Below are 21116 nucleotides of genomic sequence, written 5' to 3' on the forward strand. Positions count from 1 at the left end.
GGAAATTCCTTCGGCACCTGAAGGATCAGCAAACGCTTGCAGAGGGTAAACTGGGGATGGCAGACAGAGGCCACGCTCCCCCAACAAGGAGACGGAAGTGGAGGGAGTTGGAGGCCCGTCTACTGAGGCTGAAAGGACAGTACATGCAGGGCCACAGAGATCTGGCTTCGTACTGGAGGGCTGTCAGCCGTAGCGTCCGTATGGGCTAGATTTCCACATTTATTTTGATAGCACTTTGGCCTATGTTGTTGTTATTATTATTGTTATTGGCCTAATTGTGTTATTGTTATTATTATTATTGTTATTATTAGTTAGAATAAGCTGTACGCCATTGTTTACGCCATCATGTATGCCATTGTTTACATGTTATTTAGCTCTTTCATTTGTTTTTGCCAAGTTATTGCTGTACCATAGTTTTGTTATTGAAAGATGTCTGTACCTTTCCAGTTTATATGGACCTGTTTACTTAGTAAGCCATATAGTTATTATTACAATATATGTGATGCCAGAGTTAGGACTGATAATTGCACTAGAGCTCATGTGTCAGGATTACCAGGTTTCAGCAGTGAAACAGTAGGCCTCTCCTTATTAGTGCCTGACTACTAAAACACTAGAGTGAAAGAGACTACATCTCTGTATGCCAGGATCCCCCGAGGATTTGATGTGTGCAAGAGGATGTGTCACACTCTATGTGCTACGGATACTGGCTAGTTACTTAGGGATTATATTATGGGATATGTGACACTGTAACCTAGAGACACACTGCGCTGTTACGTGACGTCCTGCCAATGGGATGTACAGTATTGTCTCAGGTTGGCATTTTGATGCTTGGTCTTGGAAACAAACACCATGTTTGCACAAACATTGTTTTTTTGTTGTTGTTGTTGGTTGCAATAAAAGCCTATATTTTGGATTGATATCTCTACTGTATTTATTTGATTCCGTTTGACCAAAATATAGAAAAAATATTTCTTTAATCCATGCATACAATTGCAAATGTTGGGCCGCTACCCACACGTTTAGCTGTGTTGCTCATTCCACAAATGCATGATCCTTACAAGTCATACCTCGTTGTAAAAGTGACTAATCAGCGGGTCATTCCACTAAAGGTGGATCAGTATAGCGGCGCTCAGGGAACTCGAGATTGGAAATCAAGCCTCAGGTGATTCCTCGAACGAGGATCAGCCTTGTGTCATCAGTGTTCACAGAAGACAGGCTTACAAATCTTCGATATGGGCGCGTGCACGCAGACATAAAAAGCCCTGAAGTGTCGATCTGTCGAAATGAAGATACTCCACTCTGCAGGGGTACTACATTTGCGCAGCATTCCGAATTATTGATTTTTATGAAGACGGAAAAATAAGATGTAAAATAGTGCAATACTGCCGCAATTAACAAGGCGAGGGAAATGGTTTGGCAAGAAATTGCTGACCGATTAAATGCGTAGGTCATACTAGCCCCAGTTATTGTTATATGTTCATATTTTAATAAATGAATATTACTACTGTGGTGATATCCGCAGCAGGCTACAAACCGTCATATCGCCACAATGGCCTAGTGGTATTGACTGCTGCCATAGGATTTAATCGTCATTTTATATCAGTGGTTCGAATCCCTCTTCAGGCGCACTTTTTACTGCATTTCGTTGTCTGAATCTAATCTAAAATCTCATCTAAAAAAGTATTGTAGGCTATAAAATTATGGTGCAGGCTAATTTACAAGAACTGACACGATTACAATGGTGTTTGAAACCTTTGCATGAAATCTTCGGTTAAATGTAAAAAAAAAAAAAAATGAATGACTTAGTCAAGTCTCGAACTCGCAACCTTTGGAACTCCAGTCCGCAGCCTTAACCACTACGCTAGCATGACAGCAATGCAAGTTGTTTCTTTTTACACTCTTTTCTTTATTGATATATCGATTTATCTATCACACTTTCAAAATATCAAGTTATCTATCACACAATCAAACTATCTATCGATCGATCACACTTTCAAAATATCAAATTATCTATCTATCACACAGTCAAACTATCTAATCTATCTATCTCGTGTGAAGTGGGAACTAATATTTCCTAGGGAGGAACTATCGTTCGGGATGTAGTTTCCGCCTGTGAGCCTTTTTTGACGCGCGTCTCACTATAGCCTGTGTTTTCGATTTCGAAGACGTCACTCACTGTGCTACGAAAACTGGCTAGTTACTTAGGGATTATATTATGGGATATGTGACACTGTAACCTAGAGACACACTGCGCTGTTACGTGACGTCCTGCCAATGGGATGTACAGTATTGTCCCATAGGTTGGCATTTTGATGCTTGGTCTTGGAAACAAACACCATGTTTGCACAAACATAGTTTTTTTGTTGTTGTTGTTGGTTGCAATAAAAGCCTATATTTTGGATTGATATCTCTACTGTATTTATTTGATTTCGTTTGACAAAAATATAGAAAAAATATTTAATAATGTGTATATATATATATATATCACTGGTGTTCTTTTAGGAATATAAGATTTTCAATTCCATCTCGAAAATGATCTATCTAGGGAGTTATATAAAATGCTGAGACAATACTATGACATTCATTGTGTTCTTCATTATTTCCAAGTCATCTTAAGACCCCCCCCCAAAAAAAAAAAAAATCAAACTCTCATGCAGTACCACATAACGACACATGAGGTCGCTTGACACAACGGCAGGCGGGGAACATAGGACCCTTTTTCGGAAGCGGGGAACATAGAACCCTTTTTCGGAAGCGGGGAACATAGAACCCTTTTTCGGAAGTGCGGAACAGGGGAACATAGGACCCGGGGAACATAGGACCCGGGGAACATAGGCATGCTCCCGCACCTGGTGGTAACGTTAGCTACCGTAGCTGGCTAGCACCTGGTGGTAACGTTAGCTACCGTAGCTAGCTAGCACCTGGTGGTAACGTTAGTGTAAGAGTCTCTAGGCACAGAGGGAGGTCGACACAAAGGAACAGCTGTACAAACTTGTTTGTTAACGTACAGCACGGCTCAGCACCGTCACTGACGGGCTAACACACACACACTGCACCGTCACTGACGGGCTAACACACACACACACTGCACCGTCACTGACGGGCTAACACACACACACTGCACCGTCACTGACGGGCTGAACGAGACGTTCAAAATAATCAAGAATAAATACTAAGTGCAGCGCGCGGCCGTCACTGCCGCTCAAACTTTCCATACAGTGTGTGTGTGTGTGTGTGTGTGTGTGTGTTGTGGTCGCTCGTATCTGTGGACTGTTTAGCTTTAGCCACCCGCACAGCTCCAGTGAGAAGGGAGCAAAGGTTTTTGGATCCCGTGTGTACGTGTTATATAGGCGGAGGGTCCCGTCCCTCGTGACACAAGCGTCGCCTGGGCCAGCCAATGGGCTGGCGCAGTGTAATTCAGTTTCTGATGAGGTCACGCAGGGGGCGTTCCCCATAGTGAGATACGAGAACTGAAGGCACTACAACTAGAAATCAGACAGTAACTCATTTTTTTCTACAATGCTGAATGCTGCTGTTTAAATTGTTTTAAGGAGGACAGCCCTCTAACAAGCCACTTTAGGGGAGGAGTTTTTCCCTCCTCTCGTCTACATCAGTTCCTTCACTTTTCTAAGGATCCTTCTTCATTTAGGCCAGCGTTTCCCAAACTGTGGGGCGCGCCCCCTAGTGGGGCGCGGGGGTACTGCAGGGGGGGCGCAGAAATAAAATAATAATAATAATTTTTAAAAAAACTGTGGGAATACTGCTGCCTTTTGCAACATCGTACCTGTGTGAGATAGGCTTTTCTGCTGTTGCTGCTATCAAAAGCAAATACAGGTCGAAGTTGAACATTGAGAATGAACTGAGAGTGGCAGTCTCAAAACAACAACCCCGCTTTGAGAAGATTTGCAAGGCAAAGCAAGCACACACAAGTCATTGATCGTAATTGTGATAGGAATGTGTAGAGTAAGAATAGTGATGCAGTAGAAATTAGTTAATGTTGATATGTTGAATATTTCAGTGGCACAGGATCATTTGCCAAGCACTTATGTTCCTTTTCAACCCATAATTATTATAAAACTATAGTTGGATATACGTATGTGTCTTGTTATTATTAGAAGAGAAAATGTAATGTTTGTACAACTTTATACAATTAATTATATCAATCTAGGTGGGGACCGGGTTAGGGGGGGCTCGAAAATATTTCCAATTACCCAAGGGGGGCCTGATTGAAAAAGTTTGGGAACCGCTGATTTAGGCCTAGACAGAGTTCCTACAAGTCAAATTTAAGACCTTTTTAGAGACCTCTTTAAATAGAATTTTAGACCTATTCGCAACACCATATGATCGCTTTTTGTCATCCTCGAGGTGATGAAATTAGGGATTTCACTGCCATACAGACAAAAAAGGAAGCGAATTTGATTTTTTTTTGCTTCCAGCTTGATTAATTTCTGCATAAATAGATGTGGTCGGACTGATTTCCTTGCAGGATCTCATTTTTAAGACTTAGTACCTCATTTTTAGACCGAATAACTGAATAACTAACTTTGTTGGATTTTAGACTTTAAGGCTTTTTAAGACCAGCGCGGTAACCCTGAATAAGGCATTACGCTTTATAGATTCTAGAAAGGTTGTGGAGTACAGCTTTTTGTGCTTGGTGAACAGACAGTTACAGGTAACGACAGAGAAACAGTAGAGTGACAGAAGAGAGAGAATGACAGAAGGGCCAGAGAGTAAGGAGGTTGTGTGTGTGTGTGTGTGTGTGTGTGTGTGTGTGTGTGTGTGTGTGTGTGTGTGGAGGTCTCACCACCAGGATGTCCTGGCTGACGTCCAGCCCCTAGCGAGCCAGCTCTGTCTGGGCTTCCTGGTTAGTGTTGATGTGCTTCAGGAGCTGCTTCAGTGAATGGGTGTACTGCTCAGCGTTCACGTTGATGTGCATGGTCAGGTCCTAGGTACACAAAAGCAAGGCCGAGTTACTGTTACCGTCAATGACTGTGTTAAGAACAGGGCTTCATACAGGAACAGTAGCTGGAAATTGTCTGAGACATTTTTGTTGTGGAAAAGATGACATACCTTTTGAGACTCAAAATCAATATATTTGAAAAATACTGGGGAAAAATTGAACATTTATATGAAACGTGACATCTTCTAATTTAATACCCATTCAGAATATATTACCAGTAACATGTTTATTGAAACACCTCCGGACTTTCTTATTTTCTCCCTTTTTTCTTACTTTTCTTTTTCTTTTCCTTTTCACTTTTTTACCCCTCTGTTGAGGGGCCATGCTTTGTTTCTTTACCCTTTGTTTTACCATTTAAGATGGAGATATGATGTTCTGTCCATGTCTATGCTGAAACCCAATAAAAACTCAAGTGATAAAAAAAAGAAAAAAAAGAACAGGGCTTCATGAACGGTGGAGGTCAAGGGACACCACCCCAGGCGGAGCCTGAGTGGCTGACACGACGACTTTACCTTCATGGCCCGGAAGTCCTTTCTCATCCTGTCAGGGATCCCCGTCATGAAGGACAGTTCGGGCAGGAGGAGGATCTCGCCGGTTATGACTTGCTGTAAGACACATAGGTTCCCGTAACATTATCTAGCACCAGTGGTGTAGTCTAGTTTTTTTCTAGTGGGTATACTGTGATTTTCCCCCCTCCCAGCCTCATATCGTTCATTCCGGAACGCCATATAAATAAATCTGCGCTCTCTGTCTAACGTTATATATCTAACATTACATGTATAAGGCTGATCTGTGCATGATAGTGCTGCATTTTTACATATTTCAGGTCGCATTTCTCCCCCCCCGTTGATGATATGACGCTATAGTCAGTCCCAGTGGTCCAAAAGTCAAGTGAGTCATAACACAGACGGGGTGAATTTTATGAATGAAAGTGTGAAAGTTCTGTCACAAAACGCTGTTACGTATCCTCACACATTTTTAAGTGGGTATACGGAAATCCTTGGCCTTTCCTATAGTGCTATAGTGGGTATACGGCGTAGTCCTGCGTATCACGAAGACTACACCACTGTCTAGGACAGGGGTCGGCAATAGGCGGCCCGTGGGCCATTGCTGGCCCGTCACCAATAATATTTGGCCCAGCAGATTATTTTGAGAATCCACTTCTTTTTTTTTTTCTTTTTTTTTTACAATATCGGACCGACAGTCCCACACCGCGCCTATACTGTCCGAATAGAGAATGCTTATTGTACTTTTATTCATGTTGAGAGTGAATGACACAGGGACAGACAATCAGGCAGCGGGGTGCACCGAAGTTAATGAGTCACCTCAGAGTGAATCATAAGCAGGTGGACAAGGCGTGGTGCTGAAATAGCCCATCAGCTCATTAAATCATTCAAACGTAATGTTTACGTATGTGACTGCAACACACATATGAACAGTAACAAAGCAAATTCTGTTTAATTTTCTGAAAAACATTGACAACAAAATCGTTGCAAAAGTGGTGGTAGGCCTATGCTCCTAAAACGACAGAGCAAACGCGCTATTAGGGATAATAAGTACAATGAGCCATAAGCCATTCATTCAAAATATACAAAATACAAATAGGTTATTAAATACAATAACGACAGGCTGGGTACTCACTTAATGTGAAATGTGGCATCTCCCATCGGTCACTATTTGCTTGATATCTGGTGATATTGACGTCACTTTAATCCGCAGGCAGTTTATTTTTATTTTTTATGCATCTATCGATTCCTCTCGTGCGTCTTTATCACATTCATTGAGGAAAAGGATGACTCGCATGTATAGAAAGGGAACATTGTGAGCAGGGAAGATGTGAGTCTCACACAACGGCTTTGCATTGATGAAACCAGGTAGGATGAACGTATAGTTCGCTGTCCATTCCTCTTTAAATGCCCTGTTTTCACCGTCAACTTTCCTCTTTAGACCTTTGGAGAGTGACATTATGTATCTCTTGCTAGTTAGTAGGTTAAATGTTTAGCTAACTTCACCCGACACGCAAACAACCAATCCAATAATAAATAATGTGACCTTGTCTGGAGGAGGGGGGAATCATTCAGAATAAAAGTATGTTAAATAATTATTAGAATAAGTTAGGCTGCGATACATCGTCAGTCCACACATTTATTATTCAAAACTATGGAAAAGGGTGAAACTACGTTTCAACGTTGTTGAGAATCACAACACAAACTCGCTAGTCAAGCCTAATACTGCAACGAAATGGATTGGACTGCTACCTAGTTAATTATAACACTACTTTACATTGTTAGCAGTTGACTAGCGATGTGTACATTTCTCGAAAGAAAAGTCAAAGCATTAGAACGTGTCACATTTTTTAACAATCAATTACTTTAATTACAAATTATCCTTTGATTATGTTCGGGCCCGCCATCTAGTGGCTACATTTTTGGGGGGCCCGAGGCCAAACCTAATTGCCGACCCCTGGTCTAAACTAAAGCCTTGTTTCTCTCAACCAAACCCTCAGGGAAAGGCTTACTCCAAACCCCAAGATCAGATCAAGCCCCGGACAGGAAAAGACATTGCACGTGTGACCTTTGACCTGTACAGACTGAACCCCAAGGACCTCTTTGGTTCTCTGAGCGTGAAGGCCACCTTCAGGGGCTGGTATTCAGTCAGTGCAGACTTCAAATGCCTTGGGCCCAAGAAAACCGTCAGGTGAGCAGAGGATATGGTGTGACTTTGTGCGTGTAAGGGGGGGGGGGGGGGGTATTGAACTTTTTTTTTTTTTTTACTAATTACTGCCTGTATATTCAACTGATTCACTCACGTTCTTCCTCTCTCAGAGAAGCCCTCCGTGTTGCCTCCACCCTCCTCCAAGCAGCTGGTCATATTATGATCAGCGCTGCTTCTGTGATTCGCCGGATCATCGAGGGGGCGGAGTCCTGGCAGCCCCAGCCGGCAGGCTCTATGGAGTACTGGAATTAGGGGAGTGTCTAACCCTAACCCTCTGTGATTGGCTAATCACTCATCAGGTCGAATGAGAATAGAAGATAAGATGTGGAGCTGATCACAACATGTACTTGTGCCAATCGTGGCAACCTTCTGTTCGAGTAATATTTTGAATACTAAGAGTATAATATGTACAATGAGTATGATAAGCTTAACACATTATGCTGCTGGTGTATAATGTAAAATGTAGAAAAGTTGGTTGTACAAATTAGAATACAAATATGTTTGATGTATATAATCCTCTTTTTCTATCAATTGTACCATGTTAATAAACACAGTGATGATATAATGTGTGATGGACAAAGATGGCATTTTTAAATTACATTCATCTCCTACTCTCTTATATACATGATTTCATCTGTGTAGTTCATCTGTTGACAATGATGCAGCTCACAAAATATAAATGAGGAGAAATAGTTGCAGAACAAAAGAAAAAACAGTTTATTCATTAAGAAAAGAGAAAGAACATGTGAGTCTGGAGGCAATAGAGTGAATGAAGATTAAAACAATGAATGAACAGTGAATGAAGATTAAAACAATGAAGATAGATAGATAGATAGATAGATAGATTGACACCACTCCTCAACAAACAGGTATGGTATAAAGAACAGCAACAAAAGGTGCATTAAAAAGTTGAGGACCACTCACATGGAGTTGTGAGACACAATACAATTCATAGCAATATAAATTAAAGGCTGAGGCCTTCCTCGGCCGGGGGCCTGGCTTGGACGGACTTGTGCTCTGGGGCTTTTTCTTCTTCTGGGGCCCTGGTTTGGAGGTGGAGACAGGAGGAGGAGGTGGAGGAGGAGGAGGAGGAGGTGGAGGTGGAGGAGGTGGAGGAGGTGGAGGAGGAGGAGGAGGAGGTGGAGGAGGAGGAGGAGGAGGAGGCAGTTTGACAGTTTGTGCTTGTTGTTGTTGTTGACATCCTCCCTCCTGAGGACAACTCGCCCCTCCAGCATCTTTTCCTTCGCCACCTCCTCCCTTTCTGCCTCCTTTCCCTTCCCCCCCTCCGCCGATTGCGTCGGGGGGTGGAATGGAGTGCAGCAGTTTGCTGCGCACCTCGCGTATCTCCTCGCCGTCCCAGCTGATGCCGAAGCGGAGGCTCCGGACCATGAACCACACTCGGACCTGGTCGGGGTGCAGGGAGCAGCTCTGGGCGAGCACGGCCGTCTCCGTCAGGGTCAGGTAGGGGAACACGTTGAAGGCCTCCACCAGCTTCTCTGTGCCCTCCAGCTCCTGGGTCTGCTCTGAGCGCGCCCACAACAGCTGACCGTTCCAGACGAGAGGCAGACACACCATGTGGTTTTCGTTGAGGCTGAATGCGGCGGTGGGGGCGGAGGCGGAACTACACCCCCCGGATACTTCAGATGTTACCCCCTTGTGACCCTCAGCAGGCTCTGGAGGAGAGGAGAGAGTTTTATCAGGGGTGGAGGCCAGGCGTGGTCTTTGAGCAGCGGGAGGTCTGGGTGTAAAGACTAGGCCTGCTGTCTCAGTCTTGTCCGAGGGATGGACAACCCCTGGTGGATGGTGGTCCATCTTCCTGTGCCTGGTCATTACAGAACTCCTATGAGGGTGTAAAAGAGAACAAATAAATTATCTCTCATCAACACACAAATTGGGACTGTGTTTGGTATAATGCTGAGCACCCCCCCCCCCCACCATCCTATGGTCATAATGCAGATAAATTAATTAACAAAATGTGTTAATCTGTTGCTGCATGGGTTTGCGATGGCAATCAGGCTCCACAGCTGAACTAAAAACAACAACAACAACAACAACAACAAAAACATGCTAAATGGAATTAGACTATCTAGCCACTGTAGCTACCTAGCTAGTTATGATGATATATATGACTTACTGTAGCTACCTAGCTAGTTATGATGATATATATTACTACCTAGCTAGTTATGATGATATATATGACTTACTGTAGCTACCTAGCTAGTTATGATGATATATATTACTACCTAGCTAGTTATGATGATATATATGACTACCTAGCTAGTTATGATGATATATATGACTACCTAGCTAGTTATGATGATATATATTACTACCTAGCTAGTTATGATGATATATATGACTACCTAGGTAGTTATGATGATATATATGACTACCTAGCTAGTTATGATGATATATATGACTACCTAGCTAGTTATGATGATATATATGACTACCTAGCTAGTTATGATGATATATATTACTACCTAGCTAGTTATGATGATATATATTACCTAGCTAGTTATGATGATATATATTACTACCTAGCTAGTTATGATGATATATATTACTACCTAGCTAGTTATGATGATATATATTACCTAGCTAGTTACACATTATTGTCTGGGGGCTGTTGTTATTGATAGAGTGTGAGAAGGCTGTTGACTAGCTAGACTGGTGAAGCCGGGGTGAAGTACCTGGTATGAGAGGTTGCCAGTACATAAAACAGGTATGTAAAGTCACCAAGAAGGTAAACCTTTTGAGAACCAGATGTATATAAATATTAAGTGTTAGTTGATAGTTTTGTAGGGGTATTGTTAACCACTGAGGGGTGTATTCTGTCGAACTTTGCATGTCCGCTAGCATTGATGCTAGTAGCATGCTAATTTGCGTTGAGGGGGAGAGTGGTGATTTGCGCCAGTGTAAAGTGTTTCTTTTGTTTCGTTTTGGCTCCTGGGCTCATTGGGTTTAATTTGTGAATCAGTATGTATGTATGTATGTATGTAATACAAGTATAAGCTCACTTCAGTTACTGTTGGTAAGTGTAGCCTAGTTTTGTTGATATATGACTTACCCGTGAACGGAGTAGCCTAAATGTAGTGGCTTGGCTAACACAAAGCTAGCTAATCGTTAGCCTCATAGCTAACGAATGTTAGCTGGCTAATAATGATGGAAAACGTTGCACAAGAGATGTGAATGTTGTTATGTTCAATAATGGAGACTGAACTCAGAGCTTCAAGTTGGAACGTGTACTCCATTTAATCAAACACGAGTGTAACACAAAACGTAATACGGCACATGTCGTAAAGCCCAAACTGTCGTAAACACAGACGTAACATTTCCCCCCCCCTCACACAACCTAGGTGTGATACTCAGTCATGTAATCACGCAAGTGCTCGGGCCTGTTGCGTGCTCGAACCAGACGTGGCTCTGGTGCAGCCACAGCCACTGGTGGCGGCTCCACGCCTTGGGGCTGAGCCTGGTAGGCCGGGGTTGCTGCTTCATCCAACCGTGCGGCTGGCAAGACTGTGGAAGAGGCCACACTCAGCGCTGGGCCAGGGGGAGGCTGCACCTTACGCAGGCGGGTAGCATGCCAGCGAGTGCCGTCGGCGAGCCTAAACGAGGCCGGGCCAAGCTGTTTGCTGACCTGGACAGGGTCAGACCAAAACGACTGGAGTTTGTTGTCCCGATGAGGTCGTCGGATCCTGACCCAGTCCGACACAGCGATGACAGGTGGCCTAGCACGTCTGGCCCTGTCGAAACGATCCTTCATCAAGCGCTGGTGTTTGGTGACTGTGGCTTGAACTGGATGGACCGGGGGCTGAGCTAGTGTAGGGCGGAGCCTATCGAGAGGCAGCTGGAGCTCCCGCCCCAGCATGAGGGAGGCTGGGGAGACTCCTGTAGTGGCGTGTCGCGTGGCCCGATAATGCAACAGCGTCTGGAGGAGGCTGGTGGTGAGCGTGCACCCTTGTGCCAGGTGGGCCCTGATGCCATTCTTCAGTGTTTGGTTCAGCCGTTCCACCCCCCCGTTCGCAGCAGGGTGGTAGAACGCAGTGCGGATGTGGTGGATCTCTTTACCCACTAAATAGGAGGACAGTTCATGGGAAACCATTTGAGGACCGTTGTCAGTCGTGATCCTCTTGGGCAGGCCCCAACGCGCAAACAGAGCGTCGAGAATGTCGATCAGCACCTTTGCTGTGACCGAGCCCACAGGTGTCACCTCTGGCCACTTAGAGTGGAGGTCGTAGGTCACAACGAGAAAACGCTGGTGATGTGGTACCCCATGCAGCTCGCCGCAGATATCCAGTTGCAGGTGTTCCCAGGGTTGAGATGGCCAGTCCAACGGCTGCATGGGCGGGGGTGGAGCTGGAGCCCTGGTCTTACCACTAAGGAGACAGGCAGTGCAATCCTTGACCAGGGTTTCGAGTTCCCTGTCGATGCCTGGCCACCACACAACCTCACGACAGCGCTGTTTGAGCCTGACTATGCCCAGGTGACCCTCGTGCGCCATAGCAAGGATACGCGCCCGAAGGACACCTGGGACCACAGTGCAGAACCCGCGAGCGACACAGGTGTCATTCCAAACCGACAACTCCTCCCTGATCCTGGAGTAAGTGAGTAGCTCGTCAGGTACTCTTACCGGCCACCCTTGCGTGATGTAGGTTGAGAGTGTAGAGAGGGTGGGGTCATCGGCTGAGGCATCCCGGAGCTCCTTCAGCGACACCGTCTCCTGAAGGGGTGTGTGGAGGAGCTGGACGAGGTCATGCTCAGCCTGGTCCAGTCCGGGGGTCAAGGTTGGGGCTGTGGGTGGGCTGGGGATTGCGCGTGATAGCAAGTCGGCTACCACGTTGTCTCGTCCTGGCGTGAACTGTAGCCGATAGTTGTACTGTTGCAGGCGGTCGGCCCAGCGGTGGAGGCGGAGTGGCTTGTGACCGGTGCCAGACGTGGCCAGGAGGGTGATGAGGGCCTGGTGGTCTGTCCTCAGTGTGAATAACCGTCCATAGAGGTACATGTGCCAGCGCTCACATGCCCAGAGGCATGCTAGGGCCTCCCGCTCCCCCACCGAGTACTTCTGTTCCGTGGGGCTGAGAGCACGGGAGGCGAAGGCGATCGGTCTCTCCACCCCCCCTTGCAGCTGGGACATCACCGCACCAATGGCTGTGGCAGAGGCGTCGTACGTGACAAGAGTGGGGCTGGCCAGGTCGAAATGCGCCAGGACCGGTGGCGAGGTGAGTTGGGCCTTCAGGAGGCGTACGGCGTCTGAGCAGGCAGACGTCCAGAGCCAGGGCTCGTCATGCTTCAACAGCTTCCGCAGCGGTGTGGTTGTGGCCGAGTACTGTGGCAGGAAACGGAGGTAGTACGCCGTCATGCCTAGAAAGGAGGCCACCTGAGCGGCTGTGGTGGGCTCCGGGACATGATGGATGGCCTCGGTGTTCGAGTGCAGCGGGTACGTGCCATCAGCTGAGAGGCGGAACCCCACAAAGTCGATGGCTGGGGCGGCGAATACACACTTCTCACCATTGAGTGTCAGGTGATGCTTGGCCAATGCACTGAACACACTGTGGAGACGCTCGTCGTGGCTCTCGACAGTGGCCCCGTGAACCACGATGTCATCAAGATAGATGGCCACACCTGGGATCCCAGCGAAGATGGAGGCCATGATCTTTTGGAAGCAGCTGGGGGCGGAGCTTAAACCGAAAGCCATGCGTTTGTAGCGGAAAACCCCTCTGTGAGTGATGAACGCTGTGAGGTTGCGGCTCTCGGGGTGTAGTGGCACTTGGAGGTAACCCTGACGGAGGTCCAGTTTAGAGAACACGCTGGACCCGTAGAACTGGGCGGTGAGCTCCTCTATCGTTGGCAGGGGGTATTTGTCAGGGATGATGGCCTTGTTTACCGCTCTCAGATCCACGCAGATGCGCAGCCCCCCAGACTTCTTCTTCGCCACCACCAGGTTGGAGATCCAAGGCGATGCATTCACCTGCTCAATGATGTCGCTATCGAGCATGCTCTGTAGTTGAGAGGAGATGTCATCGCGGAGAGCCAGGGGGGAGCGGCGGAGGGGCTGTATAACAGGCATCACTGTAGGATCTAACAGAGGCTGGTGGGCAAAAGTGTCGAGGCAGCCTACACCGCTGAACAGCGCAGGCCACTGTTGCTGCCAGGGGATGGAAACGGTGTGAATCTCTGAGCCAGCTGTGTCTAGCAGGGTGAAACCGAGGGCGTTGAACAGGTCGAGGCCTAACAGGTTGGTCCCGTGGCGTGCAACATTGAACCTGAAAGCCGGCAGTGTCCTCTCCCCGTACTTCACAGGCAGCTGAAAAGAGCCCACAATGTCAATCTTAGAGTTGGCATAGCCACGCAGGGTGGTGGAGGGCAACCCCAGGGGCACATGGGAGAAGAACTGTGTATAGGTCGTCAAGTTCACAAGGGACACTGTGGCTCCAGTGTCTAGGAGGAGCGGCAGAGTGACATCACCAACCATCAACGAGCATGTTTTGAATGGCGCTCGTCCTGAGCTGACATTATGAATGACTGTGGTAGGTGACTGGGAAGCACTAGCTGGGGCAGACTTACAGACTTTGTGAAAATGGTTTAGTTTCCCGCAGTTGGAGCAGGTTTTACCACGGGCTGGGCATGTCTGAGCTCTTGAATTGTGTGCAGAAGAGCCGCAATTCCCACACGGCTGGTGTGGCTGGTCGCGTGACCGAGAGGCCAGTAAAATGCTCTCCCCGCCGCTGGTTGCACTCACGTGGAGGAGGGGCACCTGTAGGCTGTGCGCGCCCTCTGCCGGTGAGCTGGGAGAGGCTGAAAAACTAACTGCACATTCTAAAGCTGTTTCAACCTGGGCCGCCATGTTCAGAGCTGTTGATAATGTAAGTTCATCATTTTCCAGTAACAGTTTTTCCCTAATCTTGTCACAGTTCGTGTGTAAGATGAGTTGGTCTCTTATCATTTCGTTCTGTAATGCCCCGAACTTGCATAAGCTCGCCAAGCCCCGCAGATCAGCCACATACTGTGTCACTGTCTCACCTGTTCGTTGGTGTCTTCGACTGAATATGACGCGGCGGAGAAGAGCGCTTTGTGGAGGGGCGAAGTGTTCCTTCAATAGTTCCACAGCGTCTGTGTATCTCGCCGCGGTGCCGAGAGTTCCAAACACGCGCTGACCCTCCGTTCCCAGGCAGTGCCGCAGCACCGCGCATTTCCTCTTGTCTGATATGTCCTCCAAACCGGCGGCTAGGATATACGTTTCGAAAGAGGAAATCCAGCGGCCCCACGGAATCGGTGGTTCTGCCGGGACTGCTAGGAAAGGAGGGGGTGTTTGTAGAGAACAATCAGCCATCCTCGTCGCCAATGTTATGTTCAATAATGGAGACTGAACTCAGAGCTTCAAGTTGGAACGTGTACTCCATTTAATCAAACACGAGTGTAACACAAAACGTAATACAGCACATGTCGTAAAGCCCAAACTGTCGTAAACACAGACGTAACAAATGTGTAAACTCACCTTAAGACTTTACGTTGTCAAATTATCTACGAAGGTCTGATTTATAAACAACACTTCTTCACAACACTTCTTTTTCACTTCTTCGCACTTCGGACGGACGTCTGCTCCGCTGTTTCGAGCGCACACACACACATAAAAAACCGCCAACTCACGGCATCATTACTTGCAACTACGGCATCATTACTTGGACACACAACATGTGTTTTAGGCAAATGGCAAGAGAACAATAAACGAAATCAAAGAGAAGCCTAGTTTTCCCACATGTACCGTAACATATACATTATATTGAATGTTTGCTGCCACTTCGAATGCCTAGTACAATTGACCCACTGGGATACATAAAGTCATTTAGTTTAATACATTCCAGTCAATTCAGGAAAATGTTTAGCTTTCCTTCCTTTGTCCAAATTGAACTCAGGAATTTTAAAGGAATTTAAATCCCAACTCCACAGGAACGATTCCAAGTTAGTTGGAGTGAAGGTATGAAGAGAAACACCTATGTATTTAACTAATGTTATATGAGCCATGAGTTTGTTGTTAGTAGAAGTCATATTCATATTATTGACTGGATGGATTCAGCTTTGAACGCTAGCAATCTCTTTGTCTCCCCCTGCTGTCAGGTTTTAGCCATCAAACACATCTCATTGTACCAAGACTTGAGTAGATGAAGAACATGACGTTACCATGTTAATCTTGTCATCATTGTAGTATTACCGCAATTTCCACTACATACATTGCATATGAATTGGAATGCTCTTTATTGGTAAGACTGAAACAAAACATGAAAAAATGAGTCTTAAACTGCACAAAAGATGTAGCCTACTAGAAGCAGTATAGTTTCCCCTCTACAAACAGTGTAGACTGTTTTCTGTTAGCAGTAGCATTCATAATTTTCCTTGTGTCAATATTTGGTCCATGTGAGAATAACAGAGAAACTGACCCTGGAAATATGCATATCCAAAACGTAAATTATTCAATTGCAAAATGTAAGTTAGAAAATAACATCTCCTATACACTGGTCATTCTGATTAAATTCAATATAACTAAATTAAAACCTGCTATAATGTGGGTTTAAAGGCCGTAATATCTACAAAGTGACATGTCCATACTGTACATGGCATATGGCTTTCAGACACCATGGCGATGAGATAACCTGAAACAGTGAATAGTATAGATGTGTGAAAAGAAGACGATTAACGATCTTAAGAAAGAGCTAAAGTGAAATGATAGAACAAGGTGGATAATCTGGGAGTGAGAAAGCAGTGTTCAAAATGTGCTCAGTGATGATGACATGGGACCCCAGAAAAAAACTCTCCTCGGGGACCACCAGCCGTTCCACATATTTGATCTGTTCCACCACCAGCACACCTGATTCAACTAATCAAGTGCAAAGCAATTATGGTTTGTACTTGATTATTTGAATCAGGTGTGCTGGTGGAGGAACAGATCAAATGTGAGTCTCACACAACGGCTTTGCATTGATGAAACCAGGTAGGATGAACGTATAGTTCGCTGTCCATTCCTCTTTAAATGCCCTGTTTTCACCGTCAACTTTCCTCTTTAGACCTTTGGAGAGTGACATTATGTATCTCTTGCTAGTTAGCAGGTTAAATGTTTAGCTAACTTCACCTGACATGCAAACAACCAATCCAATAATAAATAATGTGACCTTGTCTGGAGATGGGGGGAATCATTCATTCAGAATAAAAGTATGTTAAATAATTATTAGAATAAGTTAGGCTGCGATACATCGTCAGTCCACACATTTATTATTCAAAACTATGGAAAAAGGTGAAACTACGTTTCAACGTTGTTGAGAATCACAACACAAACTCGCTAGTCAAGCCTAATACTGCAACGAAATGGATTGGACTGCTACCTAGTTAATTATAACACTACTTTACATTGTTAGCAGTTGACTAGCGATGTGTACATTTCTCGAAAGAAAAGTCAAAGCATTAGAACGGGTCACATTTTTTAACAATCAATTACTTTAATTACAAATTATCCTTTGATTATGTTCGGGCCCGCCATCTAGTGGCTACATTTTTTGGGGGCCCAAGGCCAAACCTAATTGCCGACCCCTGGTCTAGGAGGTAAATGTGGTAATACAATAGAGGTATGAAAAGCCCACACATGCTGAAATGACGTTCAATACTCAGCACAGCCAGTAGGTGGCATTGATGTTTAAGAATTTAGACGAGTCCTGTATAAAGTCTAGATGTTGTGATCCAAATCCTAGTTTGAGATGAATATTGCACACCATGAGTATGTAGCACAATAACAACAGCTGCATTTAGGTACAGAAATCTAGTGCCCTTCTTTGCATTTCATGTGAACTAGGACGATAGTTTGACCTTTTCTCCGGGCTTGGACCTTTCCTTTGGGAGGTGGACCAGCATGGGTTGGTCTCCCTCTTTTACAGTGATGCCATAGTTTTTGCTGTTGAGATAAGAAGCAAAGCAGGTTAGAATATACACTAGACTATTTATTTTTATTGCTGCATTTAATTGTAGTATTGTTCATTTTGACTGTATTGCTGTAGTTTAATTGTATTGTTGTTCATGTTTACTTTATTGTGTATTAGAATTGTATTGTCGTATTTTAATTTTACTGTTAAGCCCCTTGTATTGCACGAAAGGCTCTATATAAATAAAGCTTGATTGATGGACATAAAAAATATATAACAAATAATTTAAAAAGAAAAACACTTTATTCAAACGTGGCATGGCACTCGTCCTTCCAAAGCTGATCTCTGAACCATCAGACCTACCTGTATAGACCACAAAGCTGATCTGGGAACAGTCAGACCTACCTGTATAGACCACAAAGCTGATCTCTGAACCATCAGACCTACCTGTAGTAGTCCACAAAGCTGATCTGGGAACAGTCAGACCTACCTGTAGTAGTCCACAAAGCTGATCTGGGAACCGTCGGCCATAGTGAAGGTGTCTTTGGGGGACTTGCTCCACACAATGTCGTCGATGCGGTAGGTGCGGTTGTTGTAGCGGGTGATGACGATGCTGCCTATCAACTCCTTGGTGCACTCGTCCTGGAAGCTCTCTCTGCTCTGCTGGAAGATCACGTTCCTTCAAAGCAGAAGAGTCCCCCTGTCACCGCTCACTGTCTTACCGCATCCACCTGTCAGTCTATCTACAAGCTACAAGCCCCGTAGGTGGGCTTAAAGTGGTTGAAGCCAAGGACTTTGTATCCGTGAGTTGTATCCTATTCTATCCTATCCTTGTGTCTAAATCTGTGCCACTGCACAGGTTGAAAATGATGCCTGTGTTTAAACATATATATGAAGTGAGTATATATGAGTATCAGTGAATGTGCCAAGACTGTGTGGTCTGTATGCCCAGGGACAAGGCATAATGTGTGTTTAAATGTGGATGAACATTCTAAGCACTGTGAGTAAAAATGCATCACTTCCATGAAAAGTTGTATCATGGACAATTCGCTGCAGCACATTGTGTCTTGGCAAGCGCTCTGGTCGTACGGTAAGCCCAATGTGACCACCCCTTCGGGGAGGGAGGCCGTGACAGACGCAGGATGCTGCTCACATGACATCCAGGACCGAGTCGTTCCTCAGCACTTTGTGGGACACGTCCACTGCGAAGTACAGGCCTCCGTCCGTGCGCTTTATGGCGGTGGAGTAGCCTGGCCACACCTGCAGCCTGTGGGGACAGAGGGTCAGCTGCAAGTTAGCATGGGAAAAAAACACCAAAGAAAGAAAAAAAGAGTTTAAAATGCATTTCTTTGAAGTCCAAACTCATTCCTAGTACTTACCGGTGTTTCCCCAGTATGACCGCGCTGGTCGGATCGTAGTGATTCCGCCCCACCAGCTTCAGGCCCAGGATCCTCATGACCCTTGACCCCCCCCCCCCCACACACACACACACACACACACACACACAGACACACAGACACAGTCACACACACACACATACACACAGACACAGTCACACACACACACATACACACACACACACACACACACACACACACACACACATTTGCCAGTCTGCATAGGGAGCCATAGCACAAAACCTACCTCTCTCTCTCCCCCCCCCCCCTCTCTCTCTCTCTCTCTCTTACACACACACACACACACACACACACACACACACACACACACACACACACACACAGTCACTTTTTCTCACTCACACACTGACAGCCAGTCTGCAGTACCATAGCCAACTACTGATCCAACAAACAGAAAAGTAAACCAGATACAAAACAGGTATCCCTAGTTTGAAAGGAGGAAATAAATGCATTTCTCTACCTTAGTGGGAGACCTGGCACTGGGAGGAGGCAGCTAGTTTCTAGTAGTCAGGGCTGTAGGAGCTGGTTGCAAGGTGTAGGCAGGCTGCAAGGTGTCATCAGCCACTGTGGATCTGTCATCGAAAAGGCAATCTGCAGCCTCGAGAAACGCTTTTTTCACAATTTCGCCGTCTTTGTTTTCTTCTTGTGTTTAACAAGAACGTGACTGACGCGATAAGAAGCTATCGTTGCAGCCGTACGTTTTCACTCTTTTGCCACATTTCCCTTCTTCCAAACAGCCATCATAGAAACAGCCATCATAGAAACAGCCATCGTAGATCTGCAGATCAGACAGACGCACTTCCAATATCACATTGTGTAAAAAAGTCCTCCTCCCATTCTGGATGGAAGTTGTACGTTATTGGTTTCTTACTTGGTCCAGCTTCCCCACTCATTTGTATACCCTTTCTTTAGTATTATATAGTAAATAGTAGAAATTGGAAGGCTAACTAGTTAATTAGTCTCGCCGGTATTTAGTATTTTGTAGTTGGCGCTGTTGACTGCGCATGCGTGGTGAACCGTGTGTTAGGTGAAAAGATCAGATCGCAGACTGGCTTACCTGTATGTCAATCAAGTGGCAAAAGCCATAGTGAGGATGGATGATAGGCAAACTTTTTTTTTTTTTTTCTCCTTTTGGGTTTTGTTCAATGCCATGCGATCTACCCATACTACCTTTAAAAAGACGGTTTGTCCGAGCGAACTGACCGTTCGTGTATTTACGAACGTACCCGTAACCGTAATAACACTGCTGACAGCTGTTTTTCATGAGAAAAATACTTTATGCGTGACCGCCCCCCAAGAACACCTCAACGCCCCCCTTTTTTAAAAAAAAGTTCCAGCGCCCCCCGATGTTGTCTGAACGCCGGTACCGCCCCCGTTGAGAAACGATGAACTAGCTTATCTGCACCTGCCCACTGCTCATTTGCCAGCTATTGCACTTTAAATATTTTACTGTTTTCCCCTGCTTTTATATTCACGTACTAGTGATGGACCTCGACCCGCCGAGGTCTAAGTAGGCTAAAGGAAGGGACAGTATACTAGGGCCTGGATATTAGATTTCAGGGGTAACCAGGCCCGCCGAGATCTGATTAGGCTGAAGGAAGGGACAGTAGGTCCTGGATACTAGATTTCAGGGGTAACCAGGCCCGCCGAGATCCAAGTTAGGCTTAAGGAAGGGACAGTAGGTCCTGGATACTAGATTTCAGGGGTAACCAGGCCCGCCGAGATCCAAGTTAGGCTTAAGGAAGGGACAGTAGGTCCTGGATACTAGATTTCAGGGGTAACCAGGCCCGCCGAGATCCAAGTTAGGCTTAAGGAAGGGACAGTAGGTCCTGGATATTAAGGGGTAACCAGGCCCCGGTTGAAATACCCTGCAACCAAGTGAGAGGGCAGTACATTGCGGGTGGGGTAGCGTGTACCACAGGTGCAGGTCCCATACTAGCGTGACTACACTCACTGAGGGTGTAGTACATTGCGGGTGGGGTAGCGTGTACCACAGGTGCAGGTCCCACACTAGCGTGACTACACTCACTGAGGGGGCTAAAATAATATATAGTAGTGTATGAATGTATGACATGTATCACATAGTGTGTAAGAAATGTAAATCTTTACCTT

At 45.7% G+C, this 21116-nt stretch overlaps 1 pseudogene across 1 annotated transcript in view; it reads right to left on the reverse strand.

The window, feature by feature from the left end:
• Nucleotides 1-20938, reverse strand: part of LOC308157845 (piwi-like protein 2) — a 111257-nt pseudogene extending 90319 nt beyond the window's left edge. The window contains exons 1-5 of the transcript in view: nucleotides 20898-20938; nucleotides 18966-19046; nucleotides 18740-18853; nucleotides 18077-18265; nucleotides 17534-17618 (exon numbers count right to left, since the gene is read on the reverse strand). The product of the transcript in view is annotated as a piwi-like protein 2 (transcript). The remainder of the gene's footprint in view (nucleotides 1-17533; nucleotides 17619-18076; nucleotides 18266-18739; nucleotides 18854-18965; nucleotides 19047-20897) is intronic.
• Between the last annotated feature and the right edge of the window lie 178 nt (nucleotides 20939-21116).

This window comes from Nansenia antarctica (assembly GCF_963989245.1).
Source record: "Nansenia antarctica genome assembly, chromosome: 5".
NCBI lineage: Eukaryota > Metazoa > Chordata > Actinopteri > Argentiniformes > Microstomatidae > Nansenia > Nansenia antarctica.